General features: G+C 38.2%; 1 protein-coding gene across 1 annotated transcript in view; it reads left to right on the top strand.

Moving 5' to 3' along the window:
* Positions 1-3,575: 3,575 nt before the first annotated feature.
* Positions 3,576-23,738, top strand: part of LOC150104956 (transmembrane protein 184B-like) — a 145,686-nt gene continuing 125,523 nt past the window's right edge. The window contains exon 1 of the mRNA XM_090395435.1: positions 3,576-4,068. The gene's annotated coding sequence lies outside the window, so the exon portion shown is untranslated. The remainder of the gene's footprint in view (positions 4,069-23,738) is intronic.

Here is a 23,738-nt window from a genome sequence, read left to right as displayed (position 1 = left end):
CAAGACCTGCAAACGGGAGATTCAAGCGTCCGAGAAACGTTTGCATTGATATGTCTGGCTCGCATGGAGATGGACAAGAATTGGCTTTGGAACGTCCAATGGAGTGATGAAGTGCATTTTCATGTTTGTGGAAAAGGGCCGCCAAGAAGAGCTAAGTAATCGATGGAGGTGACGTTCAGTTCCATGTGTTGGCCTCTGTGCAGGACCAAGAGCTGATACTGCCATACAGCATGGTCGACAGTGCAGCGCAACTGATTTGTCGCAAGGTGTCGCACATGGGGTGCGACTTTGTTTTCCAAATCTGCCAGATGAACAAGTTTTTGCTCCGATACACCATGCTTTGAGGAAACAATAAAGAAAATAATCACAGTGGTTAAGGTCTTGTGAATGCAGTGGCTATTTCATAGAAAATGAGTGACTGATTGCTCTATCCTCTGTGAAACAGTGACGCAATGATTGTCGAACTTCACGTCCTACGTGGAGCGGTATCACATCAACATTGTTGTGTTCCAGCACCCACTTTGCTGCAATTGAGGGATGACGGACTTCTCAACATGTCCCGATAACGCTCAGCTGTGACCGTGCAGGTCACTGACCTGATTCGATGGGTTTCTTCGAAGTAAAACAGCCCGGTAACGAACTTGGGCAAGAAATCCGATCCATACTGTAACCAAGTTCGTTACCGGCTTGTTTTACTTCGAAAAACCCCATCGAATGAGGCCAGTGACCTGAATGGTCACAGCTGAGCGTTATCAGGACATGTTGAGCAGTTCCGTCATCCCTCAATTGCAGCAAAGAGGGTGCTGGAGCACAACAGTGCTGATGTGATACATCTACACGTAGGACGTGAAGTTCGACAATAATTGCATCACTGTTTCACACAGGACACCGGCGCTACCATTTAGGCAAACTTGGCGCAAGAAAGGAATAGAGAGAGTCAAGGACGTGGGGATGACATTTAGGTCTGGGGAGGGATGTACTATCAGTGATGATAGACAGGAATGGACAGAGGAGAGTGCAAACGAATCATGTCCAAGAAGTGAGGTTAGTGCTATTTTTGGGACGGAAATGGGTTAGTGTGTATATTTACAAATGCTAGAAGTATTCGAAACAAGGGGATTGAAATGACAGCTAGAGTTCATTCGCCCAAAGTTGTTGGTACAAGTGAGGCAAGGATGAGCGCGGATGATATTCTGACAAGAATAGCAATGAAGGGATATTGTGTCTTTTGTGAAGACAGACAAAGCAAAACAGATAGGAGGAGGAGTGTTATTGATTTGGGCCGAGGAGTTGTGCCCATCTATGGTGGAGATGCAAGGAGCAAATGCAAGCAGTTTTGAAGCAGTATGGGGTAAAGTGGAGGTAGAGAGGATGAAATGTTTAGTAGGGTGTTGTTATAGAGCTGTTAATGTGGGAGACGGTGAGAAGGAAATGTTTAGACACATTTTTCTGGCTAATTAGAAAAATCATTATGGGTTATTTCAATTATCATGAACATAGACAGGAATGAAGAGACACCATCAGGAACCATAGAGAATAAATTTCTTGATTTTTATGGGATAACTACCTTAAGTAACAGGCCAAACGTGGATCGAGGGTCATGGATTTGATTATCTCATCAGAAGATATTGTTTTAATTTGAGTGTCACATCTTCCTTCAGTTGGTGAAAGTGAAAATGAAGTGATCACTTGGATGGTGGCCAGCCATAACAGGACTTTTATGAGAAAGAACTTTAAAGTGAAACTTTAAGGCAGGTGATTATGGCAAACTCAGGAGGCAGCTTGCAGCGGTATCATGGAATGAGAAACTGCATGGGATGGAAATCAATGCTGCTTGGTCTCTACTCAGGAGAATCTGGCAGAGGCAATGACTTAGTGTATTCCAAAACTTAGGAGATTAAATAAGGTAGTTGTAAAATGGATGACTGAAGAAGTGAAGCGTGCAATCCGGAAGAAAAAAGGCATTGTAGAGGTATTACAAGGTGACTGGAGATAATTAGTTACAGGAGGAGTACAAAGAGCAAACAAGGAAGGTGATTCACTTAGTAAGGGCAGCAAAAGTGCAGTATGAGCAGAGTTAACAAATAACACTAAAAGAAATCCTTAGGTGTTATTCAAGAATATGAGGACAGATTGAAAGGATGAAAATTACAGAGTCTAATGAATAGAAGGAAGAGGGAATACATGATTGATTCGTATAAGTTAGCTACCAGATTAGCGTGGATTGAGATTTCTCATAGAATATTTGGAGACAAGGGGAGAACGTGAGGCCATCCTAGGAAGCTGTATAAGGGGTATGAGCAAGGGGATGAGGAGTAGTACTTTTGCATGGAGAGTGGTAGGTGACTTCAATGCATTGCCCAGGAGTGTATTTAAGTCAAGGTACAATGAACTGTGCATCCGAGAGTGGATTTCCCACGATGAGTCTCTTGACTCCATGGAAGACTGTTGATGATGATGATGATGATGATGATAGAGCCTGTGTAGCTCAGTGGATGTGGCGTTTGCATACCACGGCGCTTGGCCGCACGAAGGAAGACTTGGTTTCGAGTCTAGTCGGCGACCAGAGGAAATTTTTCTAAGCCTGATTTCGACCGGTTTCCGAGTTAGTCGATCTCTGGCACGGGCAAGCGGGTTTTTCCTCCCGGAAACTCGGGTTTTTCGTGCTGTAAACTCAAGAAAATCGACCGTAGAACCCACATTATTTCAGACATTAAGTATATTGTGTTCGGGTCAGGGACCACGAGATGGCGGCACATTTGAGCCGTCTCTCTTCACTGTGTACCGCTTAATTAGTGATAGCCTTGGGCCATCTATCTCTGATTGGTACCAGTGGAGATTGAACTGCCCACTCAGTCTCCAAAAGTTAGATAGGGCTAAATGGCCTCGCCTACTCCCCGTATACGGGAATAAAAAGGCGTCAGCTGATTTTTTTTATACTAATAATAATAATCTCTTTATAACCATGATTTTGTTTATAAAGTTCTGAAAAATATCTAAAAAAAGGTGAAACAGTCTCTGAAATTGTAGAATATGCATTTATTATTAGTATTATTATTGTTGTTATTATTATATAGGTATCTCCTTGGAGTCAGAAGACTCATCGCCTGAGATCCAGACTATTCACACAATACCTATCATATCTCTAATTGAACTCATTGACAGAAAAAAGCACTTGCAGCTGAGTCTGGCAACGCATTCCATCTATTCCCCCATTCTACAAGCGAAAAATCTAGTTCTCATACTCATGTTAACCACACTCTTAATTAATTTCCATGGTCGACCTCTTGTTCTTCCACCACTAGTAATAATTTATCATAAGATTTACCAAGTTTAGCTGATTTTTTAGCTGAAGTTTTTGGTATTTTCTCTGTTTTCGGGATTGTTATCTATTTCTGATATATGATATCAAAGCTAGTACTATCTCACTGCTTAAAGTTCATTTATTATCGATAATAATCTCTTGTAATTGCCCTCTTTATATTTTACTACATACCGTAAGTTTCGTTTAATAACGTGATCGTTAGATTTTAATTTGCACATGAATAAATTTGATCTGATGGTGTAACAAATCTTCTCTACAAAATAGGCTAGTTTTTTATGAACTATTAAAATCTCGCTGTATCAATAGTATATGTTTACTGATATTTTAAATTACTTTTGTTTGTTTTTAGAGTTTGAAGTTTGCTTGACGTAATAAATGGCGATACACATGCACACAAAAAATACCGTAGTTCAACTACAGTGTATTAGGAGTGGTCAAGTGCGTGGCGCTAGGGATTGCTTTCTGCTATTTCAATTTTCGTAATGCTGCTCGACTGATGCAGCGTATACATATGCATTTGAAGAATATTGGTGAGGTTGACTGACACTCTTGACATGTTATCTATGAATTATATTATGTGAAAGCCAAGTTTATTTTAAATCATGGAATATATATGGATTTCTTATAAAATCATCGTTGAAAAGAATTATACACTTCATGTTCAATATGAGCGCCAGCAGTGATATTTTTATAAATCGTGATATTTCTGCTTCTTAATTGGAATTAGTTTTTCTGAAAACTAGGTAAGCATATAATTATTTAATTTGAATCTGATGAATAGCTCTTCAAAGCAAAATGTGCTGTCATATTATTCGAATTTAAGATGAATTTGAATGTATGACAATAATCATATGTTTGATCCCCTGTTGAATTGCTTAGCTGAGAGGACATTGTATTTTGATATTTTTAGTCGTCAGGCATGCATCAAATAATATCAGAGTATGCAAATGAAGGTCAGTTATGTATGTAAAAACGGGCTGAGCCGTTTGTAATTGTACTCACGAACTTGATAAATTTGACAAAACAAAAAAGGATGTAGATGACATCATTAAATTATGCAACTCATTGAAATGGGCAACATCATTGCCCATTTCCAAAGTTAAATAAAGCTCAATTATTGTAATGTATTTCTGCTCTTATCAAAAGTCATTGATATCACCATCCACATTTATATTACTCAGCCTTCGCTATACTTAAAAATGGACTACTTTCAACTATCGAAAAACGATTTTCCACCTGTTTTACCTGCTGAAAATTAAATAATTTTTTACCCCTGTAATACGTATGATTAATGTAAACATCTCCGAAAATTTTGTAACCTCAGAAGTGCAACACAGCAAATCATTAAAACAGAGGAGAATTGGTTGCGATATGATTCAAGCGTATATAATACTAAGTTAAAAATCGTATGTATGAACATATTCCAGTATAAATATACAGGAATTGTGTCTATAAATATATATTCTTTTATGCAGGGTTATTATTGAGAACTGAGTTCTCTTCTATAAGATGACTGTAGGGATTTCTTATTAAAGTAAGTGATTTCTGGCAAGGAAGCTTCTTGAAATTATAGGAGTTAAAAATCATACAGTGACACTTTTGATGTATAAAAAGTCTAGCTTGGCTTTTTTTCGCCTGTTAACTCTGTCATTATTTACTCCATTGAGGCTTAACCATTTATTTAAGAATAGATAAACATTGCTCAGAAGTGTTCTTGTGTTGATGCACTAAATTAAAATGGATGGCTTCTTTTTACATTATTTTATGATAAAATTTTGGCAGTAGTAAAACTAGCTTGCTCATTATGTTATGTTTAAAATTGTAATACAAATTTCTAGTTATCTATAAATGTTATTATATAATTGCTGAGCAATATACAAAAGAATGTGGGAGAAAATCAGGGACAAAAATAAGCATCAGTGGGGTAAGGGATGCCAAGTTAAAAAGGATCAAAAAAGATATTGTGCTGTATGGGAATTCTATAATTAAGGGTGTGAAGGATGGTAGAGTAATTAAAGCGTGTTATCCTGGGTCAAAGATTAAGGATATAACTGAGGCTGTGAAATTGCAGAAAGATACAGTGAGTGAGATTATTGCAGTTATAGGGACGAATGATCTAGGTAGCGAAAGATTTTCTGTGAGACAGGATTTGAAGGATTTAATGATAGCAATGAATGCAAAGAGCGAGAGTGGAAAGATCATGAGTGTGCTACCAAGATTTGATAGTGATGAATTAAACAGAAGAGCAATTATAGTAAATGGAATGATGTCAAGATTGTATAAAAGCATCTGCATGAAATGAAACTGAATATTCATTTTATGAATGTCTGGAATGAGTTTGATAAAAGGAAGGAGTATTTTAAGAGAGATGGTTTGCACTTAAATGGATTGGGCGCTTGGCATTTAGAACATTTATTGATAAAGGATAGAGTAAATGGTCAAAAAAACTGGGAAACGGGATTTGCTAGGGAGACAGGTGATAGTCAACTGTAAATATTACTGAGGTTATTAATCGCTGTGAATTTGGGATTAATTTAATCTGTTGCCGTTGTATGACAGAAAAGAATTGAGAAGGAGTTCCATAATTGCAAATGATCTTATGCGCAGGTTATGCAGGAGGAGTGGTGTGGAGTTTGTAGACGTATGGAGTGCGTTTGATGGGCAAAAGGACTTATATAAATATAAGATGGATGGTTTGCATCTGAATGGATTTGGTGTGCTGAGACTGGAAAAAGTGTTGCTGAGTAAAGTGGATGTGCTGAATTAGGGCAACTAGAGCTATTAAGGGGGGGGGGGAGTGGGTATGCAGATATCAGGGAGGCAGTGTATAAGAATGTGTATAATATGCCTGAGCTGGTACGAAGGACAACAGATCAGAATGGGATAGTTAGTATAAGGCATCAAGATAGGGGTGGGACTAACAGGCTTCTGCACATCATGTATACTAATGCCAGGAGTATTAAGAACAAGAAGGAAGAATTTTTGGCCTTAGTTGGCTCTTCCTGGCCACAGGTTATTGGCATTAGTGAGACATGGCTGACAGAAGATGATATAGCTAGTGGGATAGAATGTGAAGGGTATGGTGTGTTTTGGAAGGATGGAGAGAAAAGAATGGGGGGGGGTGTTATTGATGATAGCCGATGAACTACAGCCAAGGAGAATTGAAGTTGAACTGCAGGATAGTGAACAGGGCACATTTGAGGCTATTTCGTGTGAGATTGAGACTAGTGGAATAAAATATACATTTGGGTGCTGCTATAGACCAGATGATGGAATAGATGGTGGAGATAGTATGCATAGACAAATAGATGCAATGATTGGAAGGAGGGTAATTATTATGGGGGATTTCAACTATGGTAACATTGATTGGAAGGAGGAGAGGACACATGGGAAGAAGGAATTAGATTTTATGCAGTTATTAAGGGATAACTACCTGAGACAGCATGTAATGGAATATACTAGGGGTTTGAGAGTGCTTGACCTAGTAATTGCATCTAAGAATTTGACTGTAACGAATATGACCATGTTGCCACCAATTGGTGAGAGTGATCATAATGTCTTGACCTGGGAGGTGGCTAAATGTGTGGAATTTTCAATTAAGAAAGGGTACATGTGGAATTGCCGGGCTGGTAAGTATAACAAGCTTATGAGATTGCTTAGTTAAGTGCTATGGCATGTACAACTGCAAGGGCTGGAGGTTGATAACGCATGGAAAGCGGTAAAGGAGCGTTTGAAGGAGGTAATGGCTGACTGTATACCTAGAGTCTGGATTGTAAATCAAGTAGGGGTTAAATGGATGAATAACACCATTAAGCTTGAGCTGCAAAAAAAAAGAAACAACTGTGGAGGGAATTTAAGGAGAAAGGTGACCTGCAGGCCCATGAACAGTATAAAGCACAGGCCAGAAAGGTTATACGAGTGTGGTAAGAACAGCAAAAGTGGATTATGAAAGGAAATTAGCCATGCAAGCTAAAGAGAATCCCAAACAGTTTTTTCGATATGCTGCAAGTAAAAGAAAAAATGTATATGGCAGAATGATTTTAAAGAATGCCGATGGTAGGGAGATAACTAAATTAGTTGATATAGTGAAATTACTGAGTGAGGACTTTGCAAGAGTATATCATCCAGGTGGTGATATTGCAGGAATGAAGGAACCAATAGCTTATACGGGAATTGAGGTGAATGAAATGGAGGTGAGTAGTATATTCCAAAACCTTAATGTGAATACATCTGTGGGATTGGATGGTATACCAGCTCAGGTCTTACGTGAAGCGGCTAAAGAATTGTCAGTACCCTTGACCATTTTGTTTAATTTGAGTCTCGGGTCTGGATTAGTCCCGAGGGAGTGGAAAGATGGGAAATTAGTTCCACTGCATAAAGGAGGTTCCAAGACTGCTGTTTCAAATTACCGACTGATCAACATATCAGGAGTCGTTGTCAAGGTTTTGGAGAAAGTAGTCGAGAGAAAAATACAGGAATGGATAGATGAAAATGGGATACTGTATGGGGGACAGCATGCTTTTGTGCAGGGTAGATCATACCTCACTAACTTGCTTACATTTTATAACACAGTGATGGCTGAACTGGTAAAAGTAATGGGTATACAGTGATGCTGCTGGACCTGATTAAGGCCTTTGACAGGATCTCATCTCATCTCATCTTCCTTATACCCTCTTTTACCTTGGGTGTCGAGGGTCCATTGATCATCGCACCTCACTCCGTTTACAGGATAAGGTGGTCAGCCTTATGCCCCGGTGTATCCTATGGCCTGTAGTGTTGAGTTCTCAAGGCCAGTATGCCTGCTTTGTGGGATGAAAAACCCCAGAATAAACTGGGGAAAACCCTGCTGTCCACGCCCAAGACTGGCTAACTTGGCTATGGCTGAGGAAGATCCTTCAGCTCCTCACGTCACCGACGGGAATCGAACCTAGGACACTCCTTCCCCAGGCATGTGGTTGCGAAGCGCATAGCCACTAGGCTAACCGCACGGACGCTTTGACAGGATAGCACATGGAATTCTAATCAGTAAACTGCAGCATATGGGGATGGATATAGGGTTGGTGAGATGGATAGGAAGGTGGCTGATAGAGAGATATCAGAGAGTGGTTTATTCAGGGGTAGAGTCCAAAAGATGACCTGTGACTAGTGGTGTGCTGCAGGGTTCTGTTCTTGGACCACTACTTTTTAATTTGTTCATTAATGATATAGGAAAGGATCTAAGAGGAACTGTTCATTTGTTTGCTGATGATGCAAAGTTGGGTAGAGCAATAGTGAATGCACATGATGTCAAAATTTTGCAGGATGATTTGGATAGATTGGAGGACTGGGCTAAGTAGAATGGATGTCAATTTAATGTGGCAAAGTGTAAGGATATGCATTTTGGGGTGAAAAGATTAGCAGCAGTATACCACATTGGTGGAACTGTACTCCAGGAGATTGACGAGGCCAGGAATTTGGGAGTGTTGGTGGATAGGGAGTTGAAGTTTAGGGGGCACTTTGCAAAAGTGGCTAAATCAGCTCATCAAGTCACTTGGTTACTGAAGAATACTTTGACGAGCAGAGACAAGCAAGTTATTGTTCCTCTGTATCGAGCCTTGATAAGACACCCCATCTTGACTACTGTGCCCAGATATGGGTGCCAGGCTTTCTTCTTGATGGGGAGGAGGTGGAAAGGATCCAGAGATGAGTGACCAAGATGATAGCAGGTCTGTGGAACAAACCTTATGAGGACAGGTTGAAGATTTGTGGGTTGCAAAAATTGGTTGATTGGCAGAAAAGGGGTGATATGATTGAGACATTCAAATTACTGAAGGGATTTTATAAGATTAATTCAGAGGATATTTTTCAGAACAGGACTGGTGGTGGGAGGACTAGGCCATCCATGGAAACTGGGCAAGAGTGTGGTTAACAAGGGTGTTAGAACTAGGTTTTTTACTTGGAGAGTGGTGAATGAGTGGAATAAGTTGCCAGAGTCTGTTGTGGGTGCCATGACTGTGAATGAGTTCAAGGCAAGGTATGATAGATACTGTGTGAATGTTGAATAGTTGTTCTTGACATGATGTTCGGGCCTCCCTCGATGAGTCTAAGGACTCCTTGGAGTTGCCCGTAATAATAATATTATATAATAAAATTGGTGGGATTACGTGTGGAGTAACTGATGAAGCTACAGATCTTTGAATTTTGGTAGATAGGAAGCTGAAGTTCAAAAGTTGCATAGCAAAAATTGAAATACATCTTAGAGGGTAATTGCAATGTTGAAACAGACATTGACATGTAGGGATATAGAAGTTATTTTGCCTCATTACACAGCTTTGATACGACCACACCAGGACTGCTGTGCACAAATTTGGTATCTTCTTTTTCTGCAGCTTCTCCCACTTAAGTGGGGTCACTGTTGATGATGGGTCTCCTCCACATCCGCCTGTCTTGGGCTCTCACCACATCCAAGTTCTTCATCCTCAAGTCCTCTTCTACCAGCTCTGTCCATCTCTTCTTTGGCTGCCCACGCTTCCTCCTTCCTTGCACATCCATTTGCATGACCCTTCTTCCCACACATTTGTCTTCCCTCCTCAGCACATGACCAAACCATCTCAACCTTGCCTCCTGTATCTTTGCTCCTAAGTTCGTAACTTTCACTGTTCCCCTCACATAGTCATTTCTCAGACGATCCTTTCTGGTCACACCGCACATCCACCTATGCATTCTCATCTCTGCTACTTCCATCCTGCTGATGTTATTTTTCCTCAGGGCCACAGTTTCCATAGCATACGTCATAGCTGGCCTCACTACTGTCACTTCCAGCTCCAGATCTGTTTCCTGGGTGCTGCCCACTGTGCAACACATATACTCTGCCTTACTTCTGCTCAGTCTCATACCTCTCTCTTCCAGTACTTTTTTCATCTTTCCAGTTTAGTTCCCGCTTCTTCTCTTGAATCTGCACACAGCAAGATGTCATCTGCATACAACATTGTCCAAGGCACATCTTCTCTCACCTCCTCCGTCACCACCTCCATCACAATATTAAACAGAAACGGACTTAACGCTGACCCTTGATGCAAGCCAACTGTTACGTGAAAACTTTCTGTCTGTCCCAGACTGGTCCGAGCTCTTGTCTTCACATTTCTGTACATCTCCTGCACCAACCTGACATATTTCTCCGGAACCTTCTTCTCCCTCAGACACTTCCAGACTTTTTGCCTTGGCACTCTATCGTATGCTTTCTCCAGATCATTAAATACCAGATGTAGCTCCTGTTGTTTCTCTCAAAACTTTTCCATCATCTGCCGTAACCCAAAGATAGCATCTGTTGCTGATCTACCAGGCATGAAGCTAAATTGTTCCTTTGCAAACTCCACCTCCTTCCTCCATCTTCCATCAAGAACCCTTTCTAGGATTTTCATTGTGTGAGACATCAACTTTATTCCTCTGTAATTCTTACAGTCTTGTGCATCCCCTTTACCCTTGTAGATGGGGACAAGAGTACTCTCCATCCGTTCCTCGGGTATATTTTCCTTTTGGCAAACTTTCATGAACAGGTCCCACAGCAGATCAATTCCCTCTTCCCCCAGTGCCTTCCATGCCTCCACTGGAATCCTGTCGGGGCCTACTGATTTTCCATTCCTCATCCTCTTCATGGCCTCCGTCACTTCCACTCTACTGATGTTCTGCACCATCCCCTCAGAAGGCTGCCCATCTTCTCTGTGAGTCCTTGCATTTTCCTCATTCAAAAGTCCCTCAAAGTATATTCTCCATCTGTTTCTATGTCCACATCTCTCTCCATAATACTCTTCCTTCAGCATCTTTGATCTGCCTCACTTGTAAGATGTCCTTTGCTGCTTTATTTCTACATTTCGCTAGTTGGTAAAATTTTTCTCTGTCCTTCCTTTGTTTCTAATTGATCATACAGATCTTGATATGACATGGCCTTCGCCTGTGCCACAACTATCCTGGGTTTAAAAAGGATAAAAGAAAGGAAAAAAAAAAAGCTGTGGAAAAGATACAGTTCTGTATTATGCAATTATCATGAGGATAGATTGAGAGTATGTGGATTGTAGACACTGGTAGATAGGAGAAATCACTTGATGAAATTTTTCATTATATGGAGGTGGAAGAGGGGACAATGTGGAAGTTAATGTACATGCACTTAAGGGGTGAGAGCTTGATTTTTCTCTTATAGCAGGAGTGAGTTTTCCTGAAGTGGTGAATGCATCTAGTGTGAATGAGTTTACGAGAAGGTATGACAACTGGTGTGGGTGATGTATGGTCTTCCTCGATGACTTCTTGACTACCTGGAAGCCTGATGATAATAATCTTAAACTAATAATATTAGACTTTTGCTTTTAGAGTAGTTGGGAAATCTTGGGAATATAACAAGGGCTTGTATTTAAGTTTTGCCTATTTTCACTGCTTTTGTCTTTTATATGGTGTACATGGGACATTATATCAAGCAATACATAGTCTCTGTTTAAGCTCTAAGTCAGCGGTTAGAATTGAAGGAGGTATAGGAAGATGGTTTGAAGTAAAATCAGGTGGGTGACTGAAGGTGCACATTATCTCCACTGTTATTCATTATCTATATGGTCACATTATGAAGGAAAGTGGTATTAAATCTGATATATAAAAATCGGTGATGTTAATCTTAGCTCTTTACTTTATGCAGATGATGTTATATGTCTGAATGAATTTGTTACAAGTCTGCAAGATTTTCTGAATTCAGTGTTTTTTCCTGAGTTCAGTGCTGATTTTCATACCAAATAGGTTTGGTTTGAAAATCAGCAATAAAAAGACAGACAGTGAAAATAGGCAGAAACATTGAAAACAGCTGTATCCTGAACAGTGAACCTATTGATCAAGTAAACATTTCAACTATTTAGGCACAATATTTAGTGAAGATGGTAAGTTATGGTAGGATGTCAGCTGAATAAATTTATATGGAATAAGAAAGAAATTAGTCAAAACACTAAATTAGCTGTATGCAAGACATTGTTCATACCAATTTTAACTTATGGATCCAAGAGCCAGGTTAGAAATAAAACACTTGATCAAAGACTAGAGACCTGATATGAGAGAGTTCTGAGAAAGATTAGTGGAGTGAACATATGGCATCAATGGGAGTATCACATCAATGAATGAGGATATTAGGAAAGAACACAGAATTGGAAAGGAAACATTAGCAAACAAGTGTTCTTTGCTATGTTGGCAGGGAAAAAGACCTAGAGGAAGACCAAGATGTATATGGATTGATACAGTAAAAAGTTCCTTAAAAGATAGAAATATAAGATCTGATAATATTGGAATCTTGACAGATAATAGATTAATTTTGGGGAAAATTATTGATCGTAAGTTAGTAATGGTGTAACATTTTTATGGAGTACTATCATAATTATCCTGTTCATCCCCTGAGGGTACATGTCAGGAATGTGATGACAATGATCTAATAATAGTGACAGTGTTTGAATTTTAGTTCTATCATTTATACTGTGCCTTATCATCAACAGTTTACAAGCTTACATGATATTTTCCCATTCATTGTAATTAGGCCTAGATGCTAGTTGAAGCTCACAATATGTTCACCAGTATCCTCTTTTCTGACACCTTAACTTTATTTTAAAATGTCCCCCACTCCACCTGAGACATTACTAATCTCTTCAGTGTTGCTGTCCTTGCTAGCTAATTGGGTACTGCAATAAACTCTTCCCTAGCTAATTTCTATGTAGAGCATTTCAAAAAACATGCATTTTGTACTGCACTTCTCATACCCATCTAGCTAAGATACATTGATGTGTTTTCCATGTAGCCAAACAGACACATTAGTCATTCCTTCTCACTTTGACAGCCAGAACCTCAGAATCCAGTTCACTATGAATTTCTAAACACTTTAATCATAGGTCTTCCTAGCGGTGCTCTCTTTCTCAGACTATAGACAACCTGTCTATATCATTATTATTATATATTATATCCATGGTGTCCAGAAACTCATCTTGGAAGACTAACTGTTCCTATTCCTATCATACCTCTCAATTCCTATCATACCTCTCCTTTAACTCATTCACTGTCAGGGCAATCACAACTAATTCTGGCAATCCATTTCACTCATTCACCACTCCCCAAGCAAAAAATCTGGTCTGCACACCCTTACACAACTTCCACAGATGGTCCCTAGTTCTCTCACTACTTGTCATATATATTGAAAAATTTCCTTTCCATCAATTTTATAAACCCCTTTAATAGCTTAAAGGTTCTTGTCATGTCTCCTCTTTTCTGCTTATCAACTAAACTTTGTAACTCACAAACCCTCAACCTGTCCTCGTAGGGAGCATTCTACAGACCTGTCACCAGCTGAGTCACTTGCCTTTGATTCTTCTCTACCACCTTCTGGTCCCCAAGAAACCTAAGTGACTAAATCTGTGCACATTAGTGAAAGATGTGGCCAAATTGTAGCCTTATAAAGAGGGATAATAATTTCCTTATTTTGGTTAGCATGTTTTTCAACATTCAGGTAATCCTTTGAGCCATTTTACCAACTTTTGCAATATGCCCTTTGAACTTCAATTCTCTGTCCACCATTATCCCCAAGTCCCTAGCCTCATTAATTTCTTGCAATCAAATACCATCAGTATGATATATATATATATACAGGGTGTTCGGGATAAATTTGACAGTTTCGTAAGGAAAAAGAAAATCTTCTTTGTATCTATTAAATTTAATGAATTGACAAAAAAACATTACAGGCAGAGTTAATTACAATACTATCAACAAGATTTACTCAAAATAACCACCATTAGCATCGATCACAGCTTCAATTCTGCTTCGGAACCTCGAACAAGCTGATGCTACAGTCTCCCTGGGAAGGGCCGCAAAAACTGTTTTAATTTTATCCATTAACTGGGCTTTTGTATTACTGGAAGTGCGATTGGTGTCTTTTTCAACTGCGCCCCATACAAAATAATCCATGGGGTTAAGGTCTGGGGAGTTTGGAGGCCAAACATTTGGACTGGTGAAGTCGTAGAAATTTTCAGACAACCATTTTTGACTTTTCCCAGAGGTGTGGCAAGGGGCCGAATCCTGCTGCCATACATACGGCCTACCATTGGCTACCCTTGTTATCCAGGGCTTGACTACAGTTAGCAACTCCACGAACAAAGCCCGAATTCCAATGCCAGGGTTCTTCAACACCTGTTCCTGCAGATTTGCGAGGAATTCTGCTGTACGAACGCAATCAGATCGTCTGCTAGGGATCTTTCTTCTTGCTACATCCTCGTAGTCACCATTGCAAGTCTCTAGTTCATGCCTGATTGTTTTTACTGTATTCAGGGAGCATTGGGCAGCAGTCGTAATATCCTTATTTTGATGGCGGGCACGAATCATCATGATACAAGTTATTCTCTTCCATGATTCAGGTGGGTTCCAGCTATCCATCCTTTCTGACATCTTGTATATGAATGAAGAAGGGTCCAAACTTTTAAATGAAGAGAAGTGTGTGTTAATACATGTAACTTACGGAAAAATATAATTAATTATAAATATGTCAAATTTATCCCGAACACCCTGTATATATATACTGTATGCAACCTTTTCAACCCGAAGTGCTTAACCTTACATTTTTCAACATTAAATTGACATTAGCCTTTGCCCACAATGCCAATTTATTTAATATATTAGCAGTAAAAAGAACACATTTGGTCTTGTTTGTTTCCATTTCCATTCTTGCGTTGTGTAGATTAGTTACACAATTCCTATCATACCTCATATCAAATCACTTGGTATTAAGAACTTAATATTCTGCTCATCGGTCATCTCTGCTATCAATCATTCTGATGATGAACTAACAGCTGATAGCGCACCATGTAATCAGTTATTATGGAAATTACTGGTTTGTAATATGATCCATATGCAAGTTGCATATGAGCTAGTTACCTTGTGATTCATGGTAATTAATTTTATCTTTAGTGTATCAGGAGAATTGAATGACTGGATTGACATGACATACGGTATTTACTTCTCATAACTGTATGCAGTATACTCTTTATTTTTGTTGGAAGTTTTTTCCCACTTGGTTAGACTATAATAAATATAGTTTAATCCTTTATCCAAGTGTAAGCCAACAAAATTTGCGCCTGAAGTATCTTCAGGACTGAGGCAACTCGTGGTACAGGTGGAACGAAGCTCTCATCACTACTTGTCTTAGTTGCTGTCACTTGTTGGCTGTTGCTGTCACTCAGGACCTGGGTGACAGCAGCTGTTGAGCCTCAATTAAAATTTCATGGGCTACAGCATTGCCATTCATCACCCAAGCTTCCAACTGGTTTTGACATTTGTTGAAGTCTCGTCAGCGGGAGCCAGATCCAGAGGTGGTGATACTAAGGTGGAAGCAATGGAGAAGTCATATTTAGAGAAAGATGTTGGAAGTTTTTCCCCACTTGGTTGGACTATAATAAATTTAGTTTAATCATTTATCTAAGTGTAAGCAAACAAAGTTTGCGCCTGAAGTATCTTCAGGACTGAGGCAACTCATTGTAAAGGTGGACCAAGCTCTCATCACTACTTGTCTTAGTATCTCCCATAACAAAACACATCTCCTTCCAGACATGTATAATGCTATGCATTAAGGGAAGGGCCACTACCCAGACTGGTTTCAACCTTTATTGAGGTGCATTATGGGAGATACTAAGACAAGTAGTGATGAGAGCTTGGTCCACCTTTACCACGAGTTGCCTCAGTCCTGAAGATACTTCAGGCCAAACTTTGTTTGCTTACACTTGGATAAAGGATTAAATTAAATTTATTATACTCTTTATTCATTGGCTGCCATTATGCTAATAATTTGCTAATTTGATATTTTATGGTAACTTTTATGCACTAAGGTTCAGTTGCCTTTTAGAATGGTTAGATCTGCTTCAAATTTTGCTATTTTTTCTGGAGTGGTGTTTCTTAAACTACAATTTATTCTTTCTCCATTCTATTGAATTTCTGTTGCTTCTAAGGATAAATTTTGAAGCTTGTATCCATATTTGTTAGGCATATTCAATATTTGATCTTATTATGGAAATATATGTTATATTCAAGGTTTTCACATTTGCTTCCAATCATTACCAGAAATCCTCTTTAGTCTATTTGTCTTTTGCCTCTGAGGGTGATATATTTTGTATTTATCACAGGTCTAGTATAGTTATTAAGGTATTATAGTTAAGTTTTCGATACTGGTTAAATTTTATTGTTATACTATTGATTTTTAAATTTAATTTAAAAAATCTGAGATGGCTATTAATAGCGAATGTGTAAACTTCAGATTTGGAATGTAGAAGGTTTTTTACCTTTGGTTTATAATATGTTAAAGATACCAATGAATTTTATACTTGGTTTTAATCTTTATTCCAAGGAAACATTCATGTCTTTATTTGTGTATTTAGAATTTTTTTGTGAAGTCATCCAGATAAATTGTACAAAAGAATGATACTTAAAATTGTGCTTTGGGGAAGTCCTTGATTAATCTTAATTTTTGAGATAAGTTTTTATATCTTCTTCCTTGCTATATTAGGCTTGGTTTTGCCTGTCATAGCCAAGAACCTGCACTTTATATAACTGCAATACTATCATGATGGGGTGGGGATTAATCCTACTAAAGGTTCATGTCCTAGTTGGGATTTAAATTCATTATTTTCCAGCCAAACAGCATCATTAAGGAGATATAAAGGAGCAATCCATATAGTTTGGCATGTAATACATTATGTAATATAATGTGTAATCTACAAAGTGGATTGAATTGAATATTAAAAGTTTAACAGAAGAATCTGTTAAATAGAAATATCCAAAAAAATCTTGAGAATGGTGTCATAATATTATGAGAAATCCTATTTTAAAAACATGTTTGAAAAATAGGATTTTCATACCGTACTGATACAGTAAGAAGTGCCTTCTTAGAAGACTGAAATTATAAGCTATGATAATGAAATTGAAAGTTTATTTTTCACTTGGTCAGACTATAATAAGTTTAGTTTAATCCTTTATCCAAGTGTGTGCAAACAAAGTTTGCACCTGAAAGTATCTTCAGGACTGAGGTAAGGTGGTACAACACCAGGTGTCTCCTTGCAAAAGTGGAGCAAGCTACCAACACTTCTATCTCAGTATCTCCCATAATGCAAAACACATGTCCTTGCAGATATGTATAATGTTATGCATTAAATGGGAAGGGCCACTACCCAGACTAGTTTCGACCTTTATTGAGGTCTCTTCAGTGGGAGCCAGGCCCAAGTGGAAATACCAAGGAAGAAGCATTAGCAAGGTCATCTCCTCCTACAGGAGCTGCCTCCCACTGAAGAGACCTCAATAAAGGTCGAAACTAGTCTGGGTAGTGCCTTCCCATTTAATGCATAACATTATACATATCTGCAAGGACATGTGTTTTGCATTATGGGAGATACTGAGATAGAAGTGTTGGTAGCTTGCTCCACCTTTGCAAGGAGTTGTCCAGTGTTGTACCACCTTACCTCAGTCCTGAAGATACTTTCAGGCGCAAACTTTGTTTGCACACACTTGGATAAAGGATTAAACTAAATTTATTATAGTCTGACCAAGTGAAAAATAAACTTTCAACATCTTTCTCTAAATCCAGAGTAATGTAATAAAAAGGTGGCACACCGTTTGGCAGCTCCTATAGGAGGAGATGACCTTGCTAATGCTTCTGCCTTGGTATCTCCACTTGGGCCTGGCTCCCACTGAAGAGACCTCAGTAAAGGTCGAAACTAGTCTGGGTAGTGGCCCTTCCCATTTAATGCATAACATACATATCTGCAAGGACATGTTTTGCATTATGGGAGATACTGAGATAGTGTTGGTAGCTTGCTTCACCTTTGCAAGGAGTCACCTGGTGTTGTACCACCTTACCTCAGTCCTGAAGATACTTTCAGGCGCAAACTTTGTTTGCACATACTTGGATAAAGGATTAAACTAAATTTATTAAAGCTATGATAATATTGGAGTCCTGACAGTAACAGATTAATTCAGAGGAAAATTGTTGATAGATAGCAATGTAACCCCCCTCCCCCAAACAGAAAAAAAAATTACATATCAGGAATTATTAACATCAAGTCTCCATGGATTTCCTCAATGAATCAGAAGATTCATTGAGGAAATCCACACTCACATATGAAAAGAACATCCAACCATATCTTAAACACATTCACAGTTTCTGCACTCACCACACTTTCAAGCAATGCATTCCACTGATCTGCCAATCTCCAGTGGATGGAAAGAAACTCCTCACTCCCATGCTTACCCTCCTTATATAGCTTCCAAGGATGATTTCCTGCTTTATCTTTGTCTCATTCTATTCTACAAAAAGTTTCCACATTAATCTGGTAATAGTCCCTACAGAATAATGGGTTAAAAGGAAAAGATCTATGTATAATTTCAAATATATACTGGAATCAAATGGCCTCAATAAGATATAAAAATGCATATTCTGGCAACTTTGAAATCAAAAAAGGAGTAAGGCAAGGATGTGTCTTATCACACTTACTGTACAAGATATATAAGGAGCAAGTTTTTAAAAATATTTCAGAACTGAAGGGTGTAAAACTCAGAGGTAAGAACTTCAACAACTTCAGGTATGCAGATGACTGAATCTGAAGATGATGTTCAAAACTTAGTCACAGAAATTTACAACAGAAGCTTAGACATGGGACTAATTATTAACCTAAAGAAAATAAAGTGCATGATTATATCAAAAGAACAATAAATAAGAAATTAAACATAACTGTTAACAAAAATAAAATTGAACAGGTTCAGTCTTTTATATATTTGGGACAAATGTTTATTTACAGACAGAAGAAATTCCCTTAAAGAAATAAAAAGAAGAACAGAGATAGCAAGAAAAGCCTTTACTGATATGAAAACTGTTCTAACATCCAGAGACATTAATATAGACACAAGAAAAAGATTAATAAAATGCTATATCTGGTCAAGCCTTCTCTACAACAGTGAAACTTGGACTCTAAATAAAGAAGCAGAGAAAAAATTAACTCTCGAAATGTGGACTATCAGAAGAATGTTGAAAATACCATGGACAGAGAAAATGAAAAACGAAGATGTTTTAAAGAAAGCAAAAATGAAAAGAACATTAATGAAAATAATTAAAGAGCGAAAACTTAAATATTTTGGACATCTAACTAGACAAGAAGGCATTCAGAAATTAATATTAGAAGGGAAATTTGATGGAAAAAGAGGGAGAGGTAGATCAAGGAGAATGTGGTTTGAAGACATTAAGGACTGGACTGGCTTGAATTACCATAAATGTTCCAGAGCAGCAAAAAGAAAGAAAAAGGTTCCGTGACATGGTTACCAACCTCTATCTAGGGGATGATACTTGAAGAAGTCCCTCACCAACTTATGTCTCATATCCCTTCTCATATCTCACATTCCATAGGCCTGAAATTGCCAGTGAACCTTTTCTGGACCCTCTCTAATAAATCCTCATTCCCTTGATATCTGTGCACTGTGGTCTATTTGCAGCCTGATCAAGGCCTTATACAAGGGAACCATAACCTCTTTGCTTCTGCATGTCAAGGTCCTCTTCACCATTGCTATAATTCATTGTGATATTCTTACAATTTTATCACTGTGATCTCTAAATTTCAAGTATGTCCACAATCACTCTCAGATTTCTCATCTCTTTCACCTCCTTCAAAATTTCCTCATGAATTGTACACTCTACATTCCAGCCTTGCCTACCAAATTTCAAGATCTTGCACTATGTAACATTAAACTGATTCTACACTTGCCCACTCACATATTCTATTGAGATCCTCCTTCAAGTCTACATCTGCTCTGCTCCTTATAGTTCTTCCCAAATTTGTATCATTGGCAAACAGCTGCATATATCCAGTTAAGCATGTCCCAATATCATTAACATAAAGGTTAAACGACAGTGGTCTCAAAAAAGACCCTGTGGCATTCTGCTAGTGACCTTCCTCTTTTAGGATACCATTCTCTGATAAACAACCTGCTGATTACTATCCAATTCACTAATATCTTATCAGTACCATCCATCTCAATTTAGCATGTGTTGCAATCTGTCAAAGGCCTTTAAAAATTCTAAGTATACTACTGTGTATGCATCTCTTATCCAGCGAATTCATTATCTTGTATACATCAACAGATTGCTAAAAACATAACCCTCTCCCATTTAACAAATTCATGCTTACTATCATAGGGAATACCTCTATTATCCACTCCATTCAGAATTGTAGTCCTTGCCAACCTCTCACCTAACACCTTAACAACTCCAGACACAGATTGACCTATAATTTGTGGTAGCCTCAGTCCTATTTTCTCCCAACCCTTTGTGGAACAAATTTTCTCACTTTCTACTCCTTGGGGACTTACACTCTTGCAAGACTCATGTTAAACAAGTGTGCCAAAGATGCTGTTAATTCTCTTGAGCATTTTTTCGAGACATGCACTGATATATATAATGTCAAGTCCTACTGCCTTATTAACATCAAGTTTACTTAAGTCCTCATATACCTCTTGCTTACTCACCATTGTTTTTTCTCCATCATAACCTCTACATTCCAGCTTCTCAGATATTGCTGCCTTCACAGGATGAAATATTCTAATAAACTGATCATTGAATACTTTAACTATGTCCTCTGTATCAGTTATCAATCTACCATTTTTCATTAACTAACATCATTCTCCCATAGTCATTCCTTCTACTTGCCACATATTGAAAGAACTCATTAGGATTTTTCTTGGCTTGATTGACTAATTTCTACTCATACTGCACTTTTGCTGTTGTCTTTACCAACTGAGGTATCTTCTTGGTCTGCTCTTTGTACTCTTCATGCAACTGATTATTACTACCAACTCATCTTATGTTGCTCCACAGTGCCTTATTTAGCTTTTTCACCCTTGGAATACACTTTGATGATGATGATGATTGGAAAACAAAACCCATGAATTGCCACAGGAGCCAATTTCTGTGCTGACACTGAAGACTTTTCAGTACATGGCAGGAACAGAGAGAACAAAGGGTCACCTGTGGAAATTGTGTAAGAGTGTGGTTAGCCAGTTATTGAGTTTAAGGAGAGGTATGATTGGTATTATGTGAATAGTGGGTCTCCTGTGATGTGTTTTGACTCCATCCACGAAGATACCTATATAATAAGTTTATTTTGCATGTATCAAAATTAAAATTTCTGAGTACATTTTCAGTGATTATTTTAGGATCATACTTAATTTCTATTAACATCCATTAACACCTAACTGCATTATGTTTGCCTTAAGGTGGTAGGTGAATTTCTTCACCTGGAGTCTTGTTGAAGTCTTGAAGCAGTTTGTAAAATCTATGTTTGGACTTTAAAGTATTCTGGATTATCTCACTCATACTTAGCCTCTTAGCCCATCCACAGTACTAATGTACAATTGGTTTACAACCTTTAATAGGTAGAATTTACATTTAAAAAATTGTATACTGCACCATCATCATCTTGTAAAACACTAATTTATATAATATATTAAATCTTTAAACCAAACATTTAATCACTAGATTAAATGTTTGGTTTAATCACCAGAAGACTCGAGTACATCTAGGGGCCCCACCCTGGGTATACCAAATCCATTGCACCTAACTTACCTTATATTTGTGAAACTAGATGCACAATTCCTATCCATAAAGCATAACTCTCTGACCATGCCCTTAACACTCTACACCAAACTGATTAGAAAGGTACCTTTTCCTTACATCATACAAAAATATGCTGTGTGCAAATTTAAAGAAGCCTGTGAAATTTTAATCGACCATCCTAATATAAACAATAATGGTTCAGTAAAGAAAATTTGGATGGCACACGTTCAGCCCACTTAAGTTCTTCAAGTTTGCCAGCAAATCCTGACTTTAGAACTCGAAACAATAATTTCAGTCCTTATTGGCCACCATCTATACTGGTTTGTTCTAATTTATCTGTGCATGATTTACCGATCTGGTTGGCTGAGTGGTTACCTTATCCACTCTCAAGCCAAATGACTTCGGGGGCTCAAATCCCACTGTGGGCACAGATGTTTGTGATTGTGAAAGTACTAGTGGTGGTGGGTGCTAAATGGCATTGGTGTAGTTGCAGTTTGTTGTAGTAGGTGGATTGAGTGGTGGAGACAGAGTTGTAGAGTAGGTGCCCTCCCTCAATGAGTCTTTGGACTCCCTGGAGGTATCACGTAATAATAATAATTATGTGAGAGCATGTTGCTTAATATGTCTATTAATGATTTGTAACCTAACAGATTATAATAATATCAGGACTCTAGCTTCGATGTAGTAAGGTTTTTTCCCACCAGTAGTGTTAATAGCTGACTAAATTACTGTGACTTTTGCATACTATGTAGATTGTAATGGCTTGTTTTTTTGTACACACACACACACACACACACACACACACACACACACACACACACACACACACTAGGGGGGCTATGTCCCTCCCTGATGGCTACGGTTCCCCCCCTCCCGAGTTCCGAACTGGTAGGCCGGTTCTTGAATTCTGATGACTAATTTTGAAGACTCGAAAGGGGGATTCCCCCCCCCCCCCCCCCCCCCCCCCCGAGTTCTGGACTGGTAGGCCGGTTCTCCTTGAATTCAGATGACTTGAATTTTGAAAACTCCAAAGGGGGGTTCTTCCCCCTTCCGAGTTTTCACCCCCCCCATATATATATATATATATATATATTTTTTTTTTTATGTTGCTCCCACCCACAAAAGGTTATTTGCAAACCTATAGTACATTTTGTACCATGGGCAGGCTAAGGATTTTTTTTTTCTCTATTTTTATCAATTTTATATATAGTTTTTTGCATTTTTATTTATTTTTTTTCATACTCCTTGAAGCTTTGCTCTAGAGACCAAACATGAACTTTTTTAAGCCACTTCAGTTCTCCAATAAGTATATATGTGTATATATACTCCAGATGACGACCTTCATATGAAGGGCAAAATGTTGGGTGATTATTTTGGTTTATATTAAAGTGAAGTTTTACTATAACGGTAGTTCTTTCCATAATTTTTTAAAAATAAATGCTGATCATCGTGTAACTATGAAGTTAAGGTTAATGTTTTTTGTTGCATGGTTGATAGGATTTCAAAATGCCCTCATTTCATAATTGAAAGAAAATGTAATATGTATAAAAAAAATAGCAAAATATTTTTGCATCTATTACAGTTGTTTCCTTTGTACTGTGTAAACACACACTTAACAGACAAAATACACTAACACTAACCTTGTAGCTTTAGTTGCTTTAACCATAAATTCAAAATAACAATAACCTTTCTGCTGCTAAAGTTATTTTAAATACATTCTTAAGTTGGTTTTCTTGAAAGTATCATATATCAAATAGATGTGTATATTTATAATATGAATCCTTTGGG

This window comes from Typopeltis vanoorti, chromosome 7 (assembly GCF_054136105.1).
Source record: "Typopeltis vanoorti isolate ZY-2024b chromosome 7, IOZ_Tvanoo_1.0, whole genome shotgun sequence".
In the NCBI taxonomy this organism is placed as follows: Eukaryota; Metazoa; Arthropoda; class Arachnida; order Uropygi; family Thelyphonidae; genus Typopeltis; species Typopeltis vanoorti.
This window is presented reverse-complemented; position numbering and strand designations above follow the sequence as displayed.